The sequence below is a fragment of the Canis lupus genome, chromosome 7, assembly GCF_048164855.1.
Source record: "Canis lupus baileyi chromosome 7, mCanLup2.hap1, whole genome shotgun sequence".
In the NCBI taxonomy this organism is placed as follows: Eukaryota; Metazoa; Chordata; class Mammalia; order Carnivora; family Canidae; genus Canis; species Canis lupus.
In genome coordinates, this window is record NC_132844.1 from 17890342 (window position 1) to 17911872 (window position 21531).

Sequence of the window (21531 nt, forward strand, 5' to 3'; positions counted from 1 at the left end):
ACAAGAGGTTTACTTAATTATCTGGATGCTTAACAAACTAAAGACCAAATAATTAGATGATTTGTCCAAATACCTTTAATTTTCATGTTGTATGCCAGCTGCTATGTTCTGAATTTTTTTATCCTCCCCAAATTCATATGTTGAAATCTTTTTTTTTTTTTTTAATTTTAGGTAGGCTTCATGCCCAACGTGGGACTCAAACTCACAACCCTGAGATCAAGAGTCACATGCTCTACTAATTGAGCCAGCCAGGCATCCCCAAATGTTGAAATCCTAATGCCCAAGATGATGGTATTGGGAGATAAATAGCATCAGTGCCTTTATGAAGAGGATCCAGATAGTGCCCTTACCCTCTTCACCATGTGAAGACACAGTGAAAAGATAAACATCTATGAATCAGGAAGCCCACTCCAAACACCCAAGTCGCCAGGACCACAGCTCTGGACTTCCCTGCCTCTAGAATTGTGGAAAAGAAATTTCTGTTGTTTATCAGCTACCTAAACTGTGACACTTTGTTACAGCAGCTCAAGTGGACTAAGATGCTTGCCCAAAAACATGAGTGACTATAAAATGCAGGTGAGTGCTTTCAAGTCTTACTGAATTATTTATTCTATAATGAATGAAGACTCCATTGAATACAAAGTGGGAAGCTGACCCACTGACATTATCCTAACTGAGAACAAGTATAGTGGAACTATGGAATAATTTACTCAAAGTAAAATAAAGAGCAGATTTAGTTTTCTCTTTAAGATAATGCCTTCACAAGCTATGTAAGGAATGTATTCCTTGTCAAAAACGTCTTTTTTACTGTAGAACACAAGCCTCTTAAACTTAGAGGTTTCTAAGTGGAGGTTAGGAATTCCGCACTCAGTACACGTAAACACACATCCACACATGCACACACATGTGTGCATGCATGGACTGGGGGGCACATGCACATACACACACAAGCCTATCACATCCCCCTCTAATGTTCCCCAAACTCCTAACCCATTTCTTCTTCCTGAAATAAGTGGATTTTAAAGCAAAATTCAGTCAGATTTCTTTCTGGATATATATATATATATATCACACACACACACATATATCTTTGGCTTATGTTTAATAAAAAAATAATTCCCCCCAATGTGGTATTCCTCTCTCCCTATTTACACTCTAATATTGGATTCAAATACATTAAAAATATATTAAAAATAATCAAAATATTGAGTACAGATCTGGCATTTCTGTCTTGTTTTTAAATCTTTTCTCTTTCAAAGACATAAATTGCAGATGAATAGATTGCCTATATTTTGTAATAGCTGTTGAAGGTTTTTAAGTGTTTTCGATTGACATTTAACCAATATTTTAAAGTGGGTTTTATTAGCCTCATTTTATGGGGTTTCGATAGTTCAAACAAATCATTCATATAAGAAGCTGGAAGGTATAGCTGGAGTCAAATCCAGCCCTAATTTAAAAGTGTGTACTCGAAAAAGTCTTCACTTGCACATGGTTTTCCTGGACAATGTTTAAAAGATAATTCTGCCTAGACATCTACTTTAAATACTATTTGATATCAATTTGAAAAATATTAATGAAATGTTTTGTAGGGTGGATCAAGTTTCTGTGTTGAAATCGTATATATCTTAGAATTGTTAAATGAGCAAAACCACAAACACAATTATTGCATGTAACATATGTATGTGTTATTTATGAATCTTGACATAAAGATCAACATATTTAATAAATTAAGAAAAATAGAGAAAGGGCATTTATACCTATCTCAACTGGTTCCAGTCTGTTATGATACTATGATGATTTTCTGCCTCAGCATCAAATGCCATTCTTGCTTTGTTTTTACCAACCAAATCTTATTTGATGCTTTCAAAATGATCCTTGCTGGAAAATCAGAAAAAAATATTTAAAATCCTACCTAGAATGAGAGCAATAACGAGAGCCAATAAGTAGCCTGAGTTTTCTTATCTAATTGGCAACTCAGATTTGTGTATGCATGTGTGTATTTCCCAAATTATGGCTATGATTTAATGTGCTGAATAAAGTTGTGGAGTTATTATTTTTGTTGATAAAATTTTATCTAAATAAAATTATCTTTATCTTTTTTATGTATTACATGTAGAGAAATAATTATTCTTTTCCATTCTCTACATTTCTGTCTAAACTAGTCACATAATGATATGCATTTCCCTTTCTTGCTTTCCTATATACCTGTCTTTCCTTCTAGGGCAGTCAAAGCATCTGCCTGATGTGGGGTGAAGGTGGGACAAGATCCTCAGTTTTTGTCATTTAAAGGATTATTTTGACATATGGATGAAGTCAGGCAATTTGAGAAAGAAAGAATTTCTATTTTTTTTTCTTAGATTTTATTTAAAGAGACAGAGAGAACAGGGGAAAGAGCAGAGAGGGAAGGTAGAGATGGGGGAAAGAATCTCCAGCAGACTCTATGCTGAGCGCAAAGCCCTTAGACAGGGCTCCATCCCACAACCTGGAGGTCATGACCTGAGTCAAAACCAAGACTTGGGCACTTTACTGACTGAACCACCCAAACGTCCAAACAAAGGGAGTATTTCTAAATTCCTCCAGTTCCCTTTTATATATAAAGACTAAACTTCGTGGATTAGTCTATTATGTGAGCTCTTGCCCAGATCCAGAGGTTCTATAACTTAAGGATGAAACATGAAAGTGATTCATTGATTTTTTGCTTTTTTTTACTTTTCATCTTGATGTTTGTCAGTAAGCATAAATGACTACGTTTGCATATAATTTTATATAAAGGAGTTGGAAATCATGTAGAAATGGCAATGGGAAGAAGCCTGATTTGTCTATTCCTCTGACAGTGGCCCAAGAGGTGGACAGAAAGGAGAGCTCCCTGGGAGGGGAAAGTGGGTTTTCTCCTCTCAGCTTCTCAAGGCCAAACCTTTAGGGGGGACAATTTTCAGGACTCCTACTTGAGGGAAGGCTCAAGGTTTCTGCTTTTGCTTTTGGGAAGAGATTACTGTGCTGAGTAATCCCATGCTAACATGTGGTAAACCAGTAGTGTCACAAGGGTCTCACACCTGGAACAGGTCCAGTTTATGAACCCAACTCTCCCTAGGTTATCTGCGACATGGATGATGAGTGGAGAGAAAAAAAATGGGCCTATGGGGAGCAAAATGACTCAGATATAGGGGTTTGTGAGGCTTTCTGCTTTAGCCAGGTGTCGGAAGAGGGAAACAGCAATGACTGGAACAGCGGAGACTGATGGACTTGGTCGCCAAGATCCAGGGTGGATTGAATTCACAGAGCCGTTCAGCACACAAAGCTAGAAGCTGAGGTATGTCAGCTGCGGAGTGGCTCACAGCAATGGGACCAAGTTGTCATCCTGAGCAGAGGTGGTCAGGGAGGGTAAGCCTCATGAAGGAGGTCACAGCTGAGGGATGGAAAGGTCTCAGCCTCACCTTCAGGACTGAGCAATACGAGAAGGGACATTAGCTACAAAGGGTCAGGCAAAGAACAAGCACAGCATATTCAAGGAGGAAAAGAAAAAAATCCCAGTGTGCCCGTGGTATAGTAATCCAGGGCACAGTAGTGTCAAGTTGGGGGTTGGTCAGGGGGTTAGGATTGATAGACAGGTAGAAGCCAGATGAGGTTGGGCCTCAAAGGCTATTGTAAGGAGTCCAGATTTTATTCATGGTACAGTGGAGACAGGAAAGTTCATCTGACCAGTGGACTAGTATGATCTGATTAAAATTTTAAAACTTATTTCAGATATTCTGTAAAACATTTAGTAGAGAGGCAAGCCCAGAAGCAGTAGCCAATCTAAAGGTGAGAGAAATGTTTGGATTTGGAGTGTATCTGAATAAAGTATAAAATCCTACTCATTTATTTCACCATTTCACCAACACAAATGCATTTTTGAGTCATTATTATAGGGTAGGCTATATTTTTTTCTTTAGCAAAGGGTTAATTTGAAAAATAAAATTTATATAGATATTTATGTAAGATAACTGTCAATTTGGGTTAAATTTACCAAAAGGTGAAAATATGGAGACGTTTGTTTTATATAATGAAAAAGATATGTTGAACCAATTGTTTCAAGACAGTATAAATGACTAATAAAAGCACTATATTGTTCTTATAAATGAAATGATAGGGAAATAGATAAATGGAACATTACTTGTCTTAGAAAGAAGAAAAACTCTCGGGGACTCTGAATGATGTTGTTCGAAACATTTCAGATATATCCAAAATTGAATTTCATTAATAAGAGTAAGTTCCTTAATTCAATTCACCAAATGTGGTGAAAGGACATTGAATTTTGAACAACTAAAGACAATCCCTTCATGCAGTTTATAGTAGTAAGTGAGATTTGCTGCCAGAGGAGATCACTGAGCCAATTCCTGTGGCTATACTTTAAACAGAATTTTATGACTTCAGAATTACTAGACTAGGTCCTTAAGCCTTCTTTAATGCAACATACATTTTAAAAAATGTGTTCTATATAGCAGCTGCCAGGTGCTATGGCTAAAAGGGTGGCTGGAATACTATCCTGTCCTTGATGAGTTCATAGTCAAGAGGAGGAAGGGAAGAAAGAGAAATGAAGAAATCTGTACTAAATGTCTGGCTAGGGGCACAAATGTAACAGTATTCAATTTTACTTGGCTGAAGCTTGATAGTGTAAAGTGAATGTTGAATGGTGATGGGGCTGTGCAGTATGAACACAGATAAGGAATACAGAGATAACATAATTTGGGATAAAAAGTAGTGTGGCTTCCCCGGAGCAGAGAGATAGGCAGTGTGATGAAGCATAGGTAGGAGGCAGGAGAAGGGAACAAGAACCAGCCATTGGAGGGTCTCAGGCTAAAACCTTGAATCTCATTAACACTAATAATAATACCACCTCATAATAAAAGAGTGCTCACTATATACCAAGCACAATTTCCAGAGTTTCATACACATAATTATATTTTACACATAATTGCCTTCTATCAACAAGCCTATAAGATATTATTCCAGCTTTAGAGAAGAGGAACATGAAGCACAGAGAGGTTAAACAACTTGTTCAAGGTTGCCCAGTGTGGAAATGATGCAGCTAGACTGCAACAGAAGCAGACAGATTCTAGAGCCCTGTTTTGTCTTGTGAGGTCAACATTGGATAGTTTAGCCACAAAGGATTTTTTTTTTTTTTTGCATATTTTACATGGAAAGGGGGTCCTTTTCCAACCATAGAAAATGTTGGTTTGCTCTTTTTATTAGGTGGAAATGGGAATAAGAATCCTGAAATTAAAAGCACAAAGCAAAATGCTCTGCGTCACTTGCCATCAAGGAAATACAAATCAAAATGACCATAAAGCACCATTTTACTCCAGTAAGAATGGCTAAAATTAACAAGACAAGAAACAACAAATGTTGGCGAGGATGTGGAGAAAGGGGGCCCTCTTGCACTGTTGGGAATGCAAGCTGGTGTAGCCAAAGTGTGGAGGTTCCTCAAAAACTTAAAAACAAGGCTACTATACAACCCAGTAATTGCACTACTGGGTATTCACCCCAAAGATACAGATGTAGTGAAACAACGGGACACCTGCACCCCAATGTTCATAGCAGCAATGTCCACAATAGCTTAACTGTGGAAGGAGCCATGATGTCGTTCAACAGATGAATGGATAAAGAAGTGGTATGTATGTACAATGGAATATTACTCAACCATCAGGAAGGATGAATACCCACCATTTACATTGATGTGGACAGAACTGGAAGGTATTATGCTGAGTGAAAAAAAGTCAATCGGAGAAAGACAACTCATATGATTTCACTCATATGTGGAATATAAGAAATAGTGAAAGGGATTATAAGAGAAAGGAGGGAAACTGAATGGGGAAAAATTAAGAGAGGAAGACAAACCATGAGAGACTCCTAACTCTGGGAAACAAGGGTTGTGGAAGGGGAGGTGGATGGGGGGATGGAGTAACTGGGTGACCTCCCTTAAGCAGGGCATTTGATGGGAGAGCACTGGGTGTTATATTTTGTGTTGGGAAATTGAATTTAAATAAAAATTTTAAAAAATAAAAGAAAATTTAAAAAGCACAAAGCAAATGAAGAAAAGGAAGAGAAAGGGAAATTATGTTTCTTGAGCGTTTTGCTGTGGGACAGATTTACTGTGTGGCTAGATGGTGAATGGTCACCTTCCTTGGTCTGTATCTGCACAGAAGCTGGAAAAAAGTGATTATGGGAGAAGTATCTGATGTGTGCTTGCTTCTTAACTCCTTGATTGTTTTCATGGTCTGAATTTTTTCTCAGTTTAGGCTTTCCTCTTATTCCCTTCTCTTTTATGTAGCTAGCTTGGATGATCTGTCTTGACCCTTAATCCTTAGGGGAATATGATACAGATCTGTGTGAACTGCACAAAACAGGATTGGTGTTGTGGAAGAGAGCTAGCTCTGAGTATTGCAAATTCTTCCACTTGCTGAGCTGCTTGCTGTAGGAGACATGGACGATTCATAAACATCAATGTGTTGAGGATTTAAAATATGCTTGGATACAGGTTAGTAAATGCTATTATTATAGATGTTTGAAATTCTTTCAGAGTATATATATATATATTTTATCTGTAGAACATTTTTAACACACACTTTTTGAGGGAGGGTGAGCAGGGTGCTTTGTTCTCTTAAAACCTGTAGAACCCTGTAGGGCAAACTAGTGAGCTTCTCTCATCTGGGGCTTGAAACAGTACTATAAATCTCATTGTGCATTCTCCCCGGAACATTTGTTTTACCCAAAGATTTAGGAAAAAGGAATTTATTCTAAAATAAATAAAGGTCATAAATACAGTGTAGAATGTACATATATTTTTAAAGATTTATTTCTTTAACCAAGCATTTATTGAATCTCCACTATGATAGATGCTGTTCTGGTTATTGGGATTAAAGCAGTTATTCCCACATATTTATCTTATGTTGCTTTGGGAGAAAACAATATAGTATGTTTTAACATGTGTATGGGAAGTCTTTTTTTTCACAGTTTTATTGAGAAATAATTAACGGATTTCACTGTATAAGCTTAAGATGTACATCACTAAGATTTCATTTACATATGCTGTGAAATGACTCCCACAATAGGTTCAGCTGTCATATCACATAGATACAATTAAAAAAAGAAAGAAGAAAAACAAATTCCTTGTGATGCGATCTCTTAGGATTTATTTTTTTTTTAAGATTTTATTTATTTATTCATGAGAGACAGAGAGAGAGAGAGAGAGAGGCAGAGACATAGGTAGAGGAAGAAGCAGGCTCCCTGCAGGGAGCCTGATGTGGGTCTTGATCCCAGGACCCCGGGATCACACCCTGAGCTAAAGGCAGACACTCAACCACTGAGCCACCCATGTGCTCCTTACGATTTACTTTCTTAACCACTTTCCTACACATCATAGAGCAGTGTTAGCTATAGTCATCACATAGTACGGTACATCCTGTTACTGATTTATCTTTCCTTTTTTTTAACTGAAGCATAGTTGACATGAAATATTATATTAGTTTCAAGTATACAACAGAGTGATTTGACATTCATATACATTACAAAATGATCACCCAAAAGGTGTAGTTGCCATCTGTCACCTTACAAATTTATTACAATATTATTGACTGCATTCCTATGCTGTACTTTACAGCCCCATATTTATTTATCTTATAACTGGAAGTTTGTAGCTTTTGACCACCTTTCTCCTATTCCTCCTACCCCCACTCTCCACCTCTGGTAACCTTAAGTCTGATCTCCTTTTCTGAGTTTGCTTTTTGTTTTGTTAATATTTCACAAGCAAGATACTCATACCATATTTGTCTTTCTCTGTCTGACTTATTTCACTTAGTATAAAGCCTTCAAGATTTGTGTTGTTGCAAACAGGTAGGATTTCTTTATTTTTTATGGCTGAATAATATTAATGGCTCACAACTTCTTTATCCATTCATCCATTCATGGACACTTAGATTGTTTTCATGTCTTGGCTATTGTAAATAATGCTCCTGAGACCACGAAGATGCAGATATGTTTTTGCTTCCTTAGGATATATTCCCAGAAGTGGAATTCTTAAGTCATATGATAGTTTCATTTTTAATGTCTTGAAGTTCCTCCATACTGATTTTCATAGTGGCTGTACCAATTTACAATCCCAACAGCAGTGAGCAGGGGTCCCTTTGCTCCACATCCACGCCAGCACTTACCTATTGTCTTTTTGATGATGTCCCTTCTAATAGGTGTGCGGTGATATCTTATTGTGATTTTAATTTTCATTTCCCTAATAATTAGTTATGTTGAGCATCTTTTCATGTACCTGTTGGCCTTTCATATATCTTCTTTAGAAAAAAAATGTTCAGTCCTTCTTCCATTTTTAACTGGGTTATTATTTTTTTCCTGCTGAGTTGTAGAATTTTTTTTACATATTTTGGATATTAATCCTTTATCATATTAATGGTTTGAAAATATTTTTTCCCACTCCATAGGTTTTCTTTTCACTTTGTTGATAGATTATTTTGCTATATAAAAACCTTTTAGGTTGATGTAGTCCCATTTGTTTACTTATTATTTTGTGCTTTAGGTGTTATATCCAAAGATCATTTCCAAGACTTATTCAAGGAGTTTATCCTGTTTTCTTCTAGGAGTTTCATGGTTTCAGATATGACATTTAAGTCTTTAATTTACATCATTTTTTAAAAGTTTTTATTTAAATTCCAGTTAGCTACTATACATATAATATTAATTTCAGGTGTATAATATAGTGATACAACACTTCCATACAACACCTGGTGCTCACCAAAAGGGCACTCCTTAGTCTACATCACCTATTTCATCCATTCCTCCCATCCACCTCCCCTCTGGTAACCATCAGTTTGTTCTCTATAGTTAATTTGTTTTACCTTTCTTTTTTCTTTTCTTTTCTTTTTTTCTTTTTTTTTCTTTCTTCTTTCTTTCTTTCTTTCTTTCTTTCTTTCTTTCTTTCTTTCTTTCTTTTTCTTTCTTTCTTTCTTTCTTTCTTTCTTTCTTTCTTTCTTCTTTCTTTCTTTCTTTCTTTCTTTCTTTCTTTCTTTCTTTCTTTTTCTTCTTCTCTTTGCTCATTTGTTTTGTTTTTTAAATTCCACATCTCAGTGAAATCACTTAGTATTTTTCTTTCTTGGACTCACTTATTCAGTAAGCATTCTAATCTCTACCTCTATTCATGTCATTGCTAAAGACAAGGTTTCATTTTTTTTTTTTTTTGATGGTTAAGTAATTTCGAGTTACTTTGTACCAGAGGTGTAATATAAGGATCCAGTTTCATTCTTTTACATGTGAGTGTTCACTTATCCCAGCACCATTTATTGAAGACACTGTTTTTTCTCCATTGAGTACTCTTGGCTCCCTTGTTAAATATTAGTTGACTGTATATGCTTTGGTCTTCTGAGTTCTCAATTCTATTCCATCATTCTGTCTGTTTTGATTATTATAGCTTTATAGTGCAGAGTGAAATCAGGAAGTGTGATGCTCTTGCTTTGTTTTCTCAGGATTTCTTTGGCTGTTTAGGGTCTTATTTTAGCATATAAATTTTAGGAGTTTTTTTTCTACTTCTGTAAAAAAATGCTATTGGAATATTCTTAAGAATTATATTGAATCTATAAATGACTTTTTGTAGTATTGGCATTTTAACAATGTTAGTTCTTCCAACCCATGAACACAAGATGCCCTTCCATTTGTATGTTTTTTATTTCTTTCACCAATGTTTTGTAGTTTTCAGTGTATAGGTCTTTCAACTCCTTGGTTAACTTTATTCCTAACTATTGTATTGTTTTTGATACTATTGCAAATGGGATTTATTTATTTACTTTTCAGAAAATTTATTATTAGTTTAGGGAATTACTACTTACTTTTGTATCCTACAACTTTACTGAATTTGTTGATTAGAAAGAACATTTTTTATTAATATTTTCTACATACAAAATGATGTCATTTGCAAAAGGAGACAATTTTACTTCTTCCTTTCTAATTCTGATATCTTTTTTTGCCTTTATTTATTTATTTTTTTACATTAGGATTTCTCAGTACCATGTTGAATAGCAATAGTGAGAGTGGAAATCTTGGCCTTGTTCCTGATTTAGAGGAAAATTTTCAACCTTTTATCATTAATTATGATGTTAGCTGTGAGCTTGTCCTATATGACATTTATTATGTTGAGATATGTTCCTTCAATGGTTAATTTGTTGAGTTTTTATCATAAATGAATGAATTCTGTCAAATGCTTGTTCTCTTATCTATTGAGGTGATCATGATTCCTTTCATTCTGTTAATATGGTGAATCACATTGATTGATTTACATATGTTGAATTATCTTTGCATCCCATGGATAAATCCTACTTAATCACATTGAATGATCCTATTAATATGCTGCTGATTCAGTCAGCTAGTATTTTAGTGAGAATTTTGGCATCTTTATTCATCCAGACATTGACTTATAGTTACCTTTCTAGTAGTGTCCTTTTATGGTTTTGGTATGAGGATAACATTGGCATTGTAAAATGAGTTGAGGAGCGTTCCTTCTCTTTGATTTTTTTTGAAAGAATCTGAGAAGGATTGGTATCAATTCTCCTTTAAATGTTTGGTAAAATTTACGAGTGAAGCCATCTGGTCCTGGGTTTTTCTTTGTTAGGAAATTGTGGATTACTGATTTAATCTCCTTACTAGTAATTGGTCTATTAAGATTTTCTATTGCTATGGGAAATCTTTCCATGGAATTTAATTTATGAGTATTTTTCTTATAGAAATTGGACAAATAAAGTATGAATGTTTTGATGTAGACCAAGGATTAGCAAACTGTGCACTAAAGAAGCAGATGGTAAATACTTTAGGCATTACAGTCCAAAAGGTAAAGTCAAGGATTTCTGTAGCTTCTCAACTGTTTACAATTTCTGTCATAATTCCTCAATTCTGTTGTAGTGTGAAAGTAGATAAATAATATATAAACAAATGGCTGTGGCTGTGTTCCAGTAAACTCTTATTTACAAAAACTAGCAGCAGGTCAGATTTGGCCCATGAATCATATTTGCCACCTTCTGGCTTAGACCATAATTAACTTTTAAATAAAATTTTACTGAGATATGGGTATAGAAATAGTTTCATTTTTCCCATCTTTAAATTGAATCAATAAAGTTTAAGCATTCTATCTCCTCATTTCTCTAGCTCTGCTGGGAGGTGGGAGAGGGTGGTTCTTGAGGTAATGAATCCAAGAAGAGATAAGCCCTGACTTATGATGTGACAGGCCAAGGAAAGACAGGCCAGTTGGTAGCTCAGGAACTGTGATGAACAGGATGAGCATTGGGCTAAGCTCCAGTGACTGCTCCCAAAAAGCAAGTGCACTTTTTGCTTGTTCAGATGGTGTTTTGATTTCTGATCCTACTTCTTAAAACCTTCCCTGGAAGAAGAATCTGGAAATGGGAGCTAGGAAGTAAAGTCAAGATAAAGATTGTATGATACTTATATCCATCCTCAGTCACACACATCTAGGAGATGCATGACTGGAACCAAAGATGGGAGACAGGCCAGGGACAGATGGCTAGTGACACTGGTTCTTTTCTTCTTTGCCTGTGACAATACCAAAAAAAAAAAAAAAAAAAAAAAGGAACATTTTATTTTATAAATACCTGTTGTAAGGATGTTCAGTGAGACTGAGCTAGGTGGAATAAGGGAGGGTTTTGATAAGCTGTCTTTGCCGTCTGGACAACCTCCTCCCCCCAGTTCTTCTGACAAAATTAGTGAAGGCATTGAGAAAATGGAAAAGAGTAAAGCAAGGATGGAAAACAGAAGAGAAGCAGGGGAATAGGGGGAGAGAGAAGGAAAAAGGGAAGAGAAGTCTTTGAATATTTCTCTTAGGCTCCAAGTGTGCTGCCTGCTATCTATGGCCAGGATCCCAGAACTCTGGGGACATTGGGAGGTGGTTCAGGCTTTCACTCATGTCCCTTGGATGACTTTCTTTGGAAGAAGTTGACAGTCACTGAATAGATTTTCCCGGTATACTGAAAAGCATAGAGATCACCAGTGTTGAAAAGGTTAGGATTCACTGGTCTATCACCTTTAATCCTGGGTTCTCACACATTAATAAGGATAAAAATTATCTGATTGGCTTATTAAAAATAGATTCATGAACTATTTTTCATGAGATGCTGATAAATAGATTTGGGATAGGAAACAGAATTTCCACATATAACAAGCCCTCTACTTCTCAGTAGAATTTGTTGCATATGTTTGGGGAACCACACTGTAAAAAGTCACAACTAAGTCAGTTCCAGATGTATGTAATTAGTTAGGCATTAGCAAGGAGGGATAAAGGAGATGCTGGTCACACCCTAGGAACCCCTCCCTGAGGCTTAACAGCCATACCTTCAGAGTTCTCTTAGGGCTCACAGAACAGAAAAGGCCTAACCAGAAAGCTGGCTCAGAAGCCACCAGGGAGCTTGCAAGAGCTGAACATGCATACAAAAGGTGCATCTTGGCCTTAAGTTCACTACAAAAGCTCATTAGAAACTCATATAATACATAAATGAATACAGTCATAGCCGAATGCATCATGGATAGGCACATGCACAAAACTCAAAATGTTATGTATCAAAGCCAAATTTACATGTACACAAAGTAGGCTTAAGAGGGAAGCAGCTAGAGCTTTTCAGTGCCATTGCTGCTCTTGCATCAGCAATGCCCACTTTCTCTCTTGAAAGAGTACCGTACTTATCTACTCAATAAACTCTATATTCCCATTCTGGTCTCGGGTCTCCAATTCTTTCGTGCATCTGGGACAAGAACTGAGTGACCTGGTAACACAGAGTATTTAAAACAGTTGAATAAAAAGCACTATAGAAACTCATATGATTACTTAAATTTTTTCTTGAGTATAAGTTAATTGCATGAAAAATAAATGTTTCACTATAAAGTTTAATTATAAAACTTAGGCTGTAGCTTTTTAATTCAGATCAAAGTCTCTTGGGAAATCAATAATCAAAATAATAAAATTTAGAATAATATGTTTGTAGTCAACAAAGAAAAAATGCTAAACCTAACAAAAATGTAAATGGATATTTTAAAATGGCAACTTAATTTAGAGTAATGTATTTCCTTTTTTCTAAAGTGTTAAAACTGATGAAAGATTTTTAAATAATAGAATTTCTTATCAAATTCTGAGTCTTAAATAATGTTCTGAGAAAGAAGAAATCCATTCCAATTTTAGCTGCAATTTCTACATTAAATACAATCATTTGAGATATGTATTGATCACATGCAATTTATGAATAAACTAAGTCGTTTAAAAAAGGAAATACATTTATTGTTCAGAATATAGGCCAATTTTTACAACAAAGTTGTACTCTGGAAAGCATTTTGCATACAAGAAAAAGCATTTTGTTTTAAAATGCATTCATTTCCTTTTGAATAATTGTAAAACTTGAATTTCAGGACTTTAATGGCCTAAGTAAGTTATCATATCCTCTGTCATTATGGTACTCAGGGATAGTGTTCCAAGATTGTGAATGCATGCTTACTCTACCATGAAAGCACAGAAGAGTCCAGATTATCTGACTTAAACTTTCCAAAGACTCTTTTGCTTTGTTTCTTATCCTTCTTTTCATCTTCTTTTCATTCACACTTAGGAAATAATTTGGAAGAAAAGAAACCCAGGCCTCCCCAAATCATTTACATTTGTGTAGTTTTCTGTTGCCAGAATTTTTGCCTGGATATCCTTCATGTTTTCCATATATGAGTCTAAATCCACAATAACATGACAAAATTAAAATGAGATATAAAGCCATTATTCATATAAATTGATCCAAAGAAAATACTTAAATATTTATCATAGAAGCAAAAACATTGCTAAAGGAAAATAATAAGCTACACAGCCTAAGTTTTCTGCATAGTATCTCCATTTTGTAGATGCTCTACTCTGGGAAGTGGGTCTTTTTGTTTGTTTGTTTGTTTGTTTATTTATTCAGGAGAGACACAGAAATAGGCAGAGGGAGAAGCAGGCTCCATGCATGAAGCCTGATGCGGGACTCGATCCTGTGACTCAAGGATCACGCCCTGGGCAAAAGGTAGGCATTCAACCGCTGAGCCACCCAGGTGCTGAGAGGTGGGGGTGGTGAGGTAGATCTTGATCCATGGGTTTGCTGAAAATGAGGAGCTGGAAACTCAGGAAGCAGGTACAAAGATTGTTCTGATCCCTATGATTCTATTCATTATTGTTACATTTGTGTTACAAAGTCCTTCTTTAAAAATGCAAACAAACCTTAGAGTTACTCTGACTTTGATATAAAATTATTTAATTAGATGGATCTGGTAGCCCTTCTAAACAATTTTCTAAATATTAGCTTCCCCTACTGTAGATTGAATTGTGACCTGAAAAAGATCTGTTGAGTTTTAGCCCTCAGTATTTGTGAATGGGACCTTATATGGGAAAAAAGTCTTTGCAGGTGAGATGAAGTTAAGATAAGGTCACACGGGATTAAGATAGGCCCTAAATCCAATACTTGTGTTCTTATAAGAAAAACTTTGGAGACACAGATACATACAAAGAAGAAGGACTGGTGAAAGCAGATACAGAGATTGGAGTTATGCTGCCGCAAACCAAGGAATGTCAAGGATTGCTGGCAACCTCTAGAAGCTAGAAGAGGTGAGGACAAATTCTTCCTGGAGCCTTTGGAGCTTTGGAGGGAATCTAGCCCTGCCAACACTTTGACTTTGAACTTCTAACCACAATAATTTTGAGAGAATAAATTTCTATTGTTTTAAGCCCCCTGGTTGTAGTAATTTGTTACAGCAGCCCTGTGAAATTAACACAATCTTCACAGATTTAACTTTGATTTGGGTAAGGAATTACTTGAGGTTATGGTGGGATGCTATAGTGAGGAGTTCTTGATTAACAAGAAGGTAGCGGGATCCCTGGGTGGCGCAGCGGTTTAGCGCCTGCCTTTGGCCCAGGGCGCGATCCTGGAGACCTGGGATCGAATCCCACGTCAGGCTCCCGGTGCATGGAGCCTGTTTCTCCCTCTGCCTCTCTCTCTCTCTCTCTCTCCGACTATCATAAATAAATAAAAATTTAAAAAATTAATCTTTGAAAAAAAAACAAAAACAAGAAGGTAGCATGACAATTCTGATCACCTGGGAAATGGAAGCTAAGGGCAGAGAAGAAGGGAAGTATCTTAAAAACTACATACACATGAATATGTGTGTGTATTTATACACACACACACACACACATATATATATATGTATATGTATATATTGACTGAACTTACACTCTTCCCAAATAAGGCTGTTACATGATAATATTTCTGAAGTATTCACTAGGCTCTTTCCTTAGCACCCATTCAAGTGTTTAGGTCATAACTTGGTTAACTGCCTCAGCTTATGTTGCAGAGCTGAAAGCAGCTAGCCTATATGTTTCCTCCTGTTATTTTCCAACAGCCCAAAGCCTTAGGGAAGCAAAAGGGGGTCTAGATCGTGCCCACTATTTTCTTGGTCTTCTTCATTATGTTCTAGGCAGTCCAACCTTTTATCAATTCCTCAAAGTGCTTTCCCATCTCAATACATAATCTCTATTGCCTTGTTTGGTATGTCAAATATTCTAGTGTAGCTGTATGTGTGGAAGGAATATAGGCTTAAATTATTCTCTAGTGTAATATGAAGGTGTTTTTCCATCAGATTTGTCATAACGGGAAAACATAATTTCTATGTGCTATATGATGTGGGTATCAAATCCAACTACATTTATAAGATTTAATTCAAATTCAGTGAGACATATGTAATTATAAACCAAGTCACACATTTAAGACTGTTCACATATACAACTCTAAGTTAAAGATGATTGTATTGTAGCAAAGCCTGTCTCAAAAAGTAGACTCATGCACCATTTGGAACAGCTTTGAGAGAAAGAATTTATAACTCTTCTTGAAGAGAAGCACCTGATCATGAAAATCTTATTGGCTACAAATAACTCAAAGCAATGTTAGGTTCTAGGATTTGCATAAGAGGAAAAAAAGCAAGTATCAGAAAATTATCCTAGAAAGGAGATATCATATCAGTTTATTCTGTTTAATGAATGTTTGACCTGATAATCAGTTCTTTTTTAACTTAGGTGAATTCCTATTTCTACATAAAGTTTTTCTGATACATAGTTCTTACTTTGTCATTACAATAATATGATTATGATATACATTATCCTTTAAAGATAAACTGTTCTCTAGCATATGTCATTTTCAAGAAATAAACAATGATCCTTGCAAGAATCCCATTATCTACTTCTATGTATTGATGTAATATTAGGAAGCTGTTATCTGCATATAATTGGATAAATCAGGGAAGTTTCATTGTGTTTTACAGAAATGTCCACCAATTACCTTTTGAGGCTTTACTTGCCACCACACATGCACTCATACACACACAAATGCCATATCAAATGAACTGAAATAACTATGAATAAGTTCATATATATCTTTATGAACAATGCAGATATATCTTTATATACATACATTTCTTTATTCATCATAGGCTAAAAAGATGAATTCCTAGTGACACTAACCAGGTAGAAAAGGAGAATGGGAAAGGATAAAGACTGTTCTTCTGCTCCTCAACTCAAGGAGAAAGATTGTGATCTCCTTAATGAAATAATTGGTCAAGTAATGAAATTTTCTTTCTCTCTCTCTTTTCTTTCCCTTTCTTTCTTTCTTTCTTTCTTTCCTTTCTTTCTTTCTTTCTTCTTTCTTTTTTCTTTCCTTTTTTCTTTCTTTCTTTCTTTCTTTCTTTCTTTCTTTCTTTCTTTCTTCTTTCTTTTTCTTTTTCTTTCTTTCTTTCTTTCTTTCTTTCTTTCTTTCTTTTCTTCTTTCTTTCTTCTTTCTTTTTTCTTTCTCTTTTGTTTGCTCTGAAAAATTATTCTTGAAGATCTTTTGGTAAAATAGAACACACACATATGCATAAACTGGAAATGTTTACTTAGAGATTTATAAACAAATTTTTTTATAAACTTAAAATTTTTCAGGGTTAAGAACACTCAGATTAAAATTAAATGATTAGATATGAAATATTTAGTTATATTTAAGATGAATACCTACTATTTGCTTTGATGTGGATGGAACTGCAGGGTATTATGCTGAGTTAAAGAAGTCAGTCAGAGAAAGACAATCATCATATGGTTTTACTTATATGTGGAATATAAGAAATAGTGAAAGGGATTATAAAGGAAAGGAGGGAAACTGAGTGGGGAAAAAACAGAGAGGAAGACAAACCATGAGAGACTCCTGACTCTGGGAAACAAACAAAGGGTTGCAGAAAGGGAGGAGAGTGGGGGGTGGGGATGGAGTGACTGGGTGACAAGCACTAAGAAGGGCACTGATGGGATGAGCAATGGATATTTTACTATATGTTGGCAAATTTAATTTTTTTTGGCAAATTTAATTTAAATTAAAAAATTAAATTAAAAAAAGAATGCATATTTGTTGTAGTTAAAAGCAAATAATACTGAGTAGCAACCCCACTGCCATCTTTATTTTCCTTAACTTCCACTTGCATTCAAAAAATCAAGTCCTACTAACTTTTAACAATTTTTCTCCCTCCTTTCAATCCCACTTCTATTGCCACAACTCAGAACTTCTTCATTTACACTAGGGCAATTACAGTTTTTACACCTTCTGTGTTGTCACCAGTGAAAACATTCTAAAACACTGATAGATACTCAGGTTCAACTCATGCCGTTCTATACTTCAAATTTTTTCAGTAGTTCCTCACTGCCAGAAGCTAAAGTCCAAAAATTTTAACATGGAAAGTAAGGTCTTCAAATTTTAAACTCCCATCTTTATTTGTGGGCTTGTCTATCATGATTCCTTACTTTATCCCAGTCACACAGGGCTGTCCTCCATTTCTCAATTACTTTATATCTTTAGATATTTTCAGAGCTCTTGCCCATATTTTTGTTTTTGCTTAGAATATCTTTTAAAACTTGTGAAGTTATGCTAATCCTCCAATGCACAATTCAAATGTCTCCTATTTTATAAAACTTCATCATTGAATCCTCTATGTTTCCATAGCATTATTTCAGATCAATGTCAAAGTATTTCCCTTACTTTACCTTGTATTTTAATAAGTGAGTTCTCAATATTTTGTTTCTCCATTAGACTATAACTTTTTTCAGAGCATTGACTGTATTTTTTATGTTGTCTTCTTAGAACCCATAAAAGCTCCTTAACCATAGTATTTGTTCAATATAAATATTTATTAGTGTTTTTAATTCAAAATTTTAATTTCTTTTAAGAAATTTTATAAGATGGTAAGAAATTACAAACATGGTCAAACTCTTATGTGCCCATTGCTGTTTTTTAAAAACATTCCCCTGATTTTATTTCGAAATATTTTTCCACGTATATGAGTTAAAAAATCACTTTTCCCCCTTTAGTAGTGCTTTACAAATGAATTGAATCAATTTTAACCCCACTTTAGCATTTGCAGAATGAATTAATAAATATAAGAGGATTTACTGGTATTCTATTGACCCTTCTGTTGCAGACTGCATAAAAATCTCAAGGGCTAGTTTAGAGTTCAATTAATAAAGATTACACATAAGGTACAAGGTCACTTTGTTCTCCCTCCATTGAGCTTTTTAGTCTGAAGTAGATACTAATTACTGAACCTATGTGCAAGAACACTGGGAATTTTATCTGTATCTTCTTATATAAATTGGCCTTGGAAAATTGGATCTGTATCTTGCCATCAAAAGGCAACCATCAGATAAGGGCATTTAATTATCCAAATACTCAAATAAATGTATTAGTATCAGGCAAAGTATCAGAAAGTTCAACGTAAATTTTATATACCTGAGTGCATATATATTCAGAACCATTGTGATTTTGTTGCATTTTATCATTTTCTTATGATTTGGAAGGAGGCACTCCAAGTATCAAATCTATGAATGGAAACATTGGCAACTGTTCTCTGAGAGGTGTTAATGAGATACTGTTTTTGACATTTTAAAAAGAAATACAAAAGATGCAGTATAAAAAGAAGAAATGAGAAATAACCATAATAACACATCCAGTTTTAGCTTTAAAAGGATGAAATTATCTTTCTGTAATAAAACCAAGTCACATATTCCATATGTGCATGAATTTAAAATAGTAAGAATGTTCTAAGTGAGGCACAAAGAGGTGAACTGGCTCATCTAAACCCACAAATTGTTGTAAATTATTTTTAGCAATGTGCTTCCTAGAATAAGCCCAGAGAAAACTGCAACCTTTATACAGGACGAAATATCCTGAGGTAACTTACGAGAATCTCTCTATTATTAACTCAACAGTTTGACAAATATTTACTGAATAACTACTACGCGCACGAGGTTCTGAGAATGCAGAGATAAAGGAGGCATAGAGTCATTCTTCAAGGACTTCACAGTACTTGAAAAGATAGATACAAAGGAAATTTGGTATATTGTGGTAATGACTGTGATAGGGACTTGCACAGGATTTCATGGGAACATAAAGAAGGTATGCACTATTGAATCACAGGGAAAGACTTCACAGATGATGTGATACCTCATTTGAATCATCTAGATTTCAACAAAGCGTTTAAAATAATTCCTATATCTTTGTGGTTAAGGTGAGCATTTGTTGATAGTATTTTTGTGTAGTTTGTTGAATTTTTAGCTGATAAATCTTTTCTACAAATAATACAAGTTAATATCTTTGTGTCAACTGCAGAAGGCTTCTTGTTTGTATTACTGAATGTTTATTTGCATTATTTTGAAATCAACTATTTGATGACATATTGACATGCTTAATAAATTTGGAGGCAAAAAAAAAAATTTGGAGGCAATTTTAAAGAGTTCAAGTTACTATGTCATAAAATTTACAAAAATTTTTTCACAGACTAGAACAGTGAGTTGAAACTGACAAGGGAATTAAATAGTAAAAATAGAGAGTTAGGTTTAAAAGTCCACTGAGAAAGTAGAAAAATGTAATGGCTTTAGCTTAATCAACTCGCAGGTGACCAAGACCTAGAATTTTAGCTAAATGAAAGATCATTGAGGCTCATGGGTGAGGCAATGTTGCTTGGAACAGTAATGAAATCTTGAACTATATATTCCAGGGGAGAAAAAAAAGGCTATAGCTTGACCCTCTCTATCACAAATCAAGAACATTCAGTTTGGTATCATAAATGATGCAAAGTGAAAAATTATCCGAGTACGGTGATCTAAAAATTATAGGTTTTGAAAATCATGCTTTATAAGTAAACAGTAAACAAAATGAAAGATGTTTTGAAAAAAGGATCTCAGGGGTAGTAACGCACATCTAAAGTAACTAATTATTTGTTCCATTCATTCATTCAATCTAGAAGTCTTATTTTTTCTCTGTGTTTTCTATTTTAAAGTGCCAGTGTGCCAGACTCATGCTGGAAATAGGAAATGAATTCAACAAATAGCTAGCTCCCTAAGGTCCTCTTATTCTAGCATAGAATATCTGTCCTAACCCAGGCCTAGGGGCAGCACTTTGAATTTCCTCTGGAAATTTTATGAACGACTTTATATGTCATTGCATTTTCACATGGAGGTGACACTCTTAAAAGAAATTGTGGTTTAAAAATATTTAGGAAGCATTTGTCTAATGCAAGAGTCATAGGCACATAGTGATGAAATACAAAATAAGAATACATTATGTAGGGTACTTGGGAAGAAATATGAATCGCAAATTTTTTTACCCCAGAAGGAAGCAGGACTTTACCTAATTTCCTAGGATTCCCTTCTTTTGGAAGGTTTTATTGGCAGTTGCTGAATATCCTTTTAAAAAATGATTCTTTATATAAAATTTCTTCATAAAGTATGAAATTGAATTATAGTCTATCCTAAGGATCTTAATTTTCATTTTGTTTGTTTTATAATGTTCATTGAAAGTTATTTATTTTCAGCTTTCACCTTCTCACCTCTTCTATATCACAAATGAACTAAAAGATGTCTTGATCTATAATCTCTCTCTTATAAATTTTACTAATTCCTTCACTCATGTACCAAACATCTTTTTTTAAAGATTTTATTTATTTATTTATTAATGAGAGATACAGAGAGAGAGAGAGAGAGAGAGAGGCAGAGACACAGGAAGAGGGAGAAGCACGCTCCATGCAGGGAGCCCAACGTGGGACTTGATCCCCAATCTCCACGATCACACCCTGGGCTGAAGGTGGCGCTAAACTGTTGAGCCACCAGGGCTCCCCACCAAACATCTTTTTAAACTATCTTTTATGCAATGGTATGCAAGGTAAATATTCAACAACCAGCTCTTGGGAAAAAGATCCAATTTGTAGTGTTTGTTGATTTCCACAGTGCAAATACTTCCACTAAGGCCAATTCCAAGTTACCAAAGTATGTCACTGAAAGAAGAGTTGAGAGAGAGGCACATAAGCTGCTCTGGAGCTAGGGAGCTGCTCTTACGATCACATCAGTGCTTTTATGATCCCAACACTGTAGTAGGTACCAGTTTATAAAGATGATTAAGACTGTTCCTGCTCTCAAGGAAGTTC

General features: G+C 35.0%; 1 protein-coding gene across 2 annotated transcripts in view; it reads right to left on the bottom strand.

The window, feature by feature from the left end:
* Positions 1-16705, bottom strand: part of FUT9 (fucosyltransferase 9) — a 122160-nt gene extending 105455 nt beyond the window's left edge. For both annotated transcript variants that reach the window (XM_072832032.1, XM_072832031.1), the window contains exon 1: positions 16556-16705. The gene's annotated coding sequence lies outside the window, so the exon portion shown is untranslated. The remainder of the gene's footprint in view (positions 1-16555) is intronic.
* Between the last annotated feature and the right edge of the window lie 4826 nt (positions 16706-21531).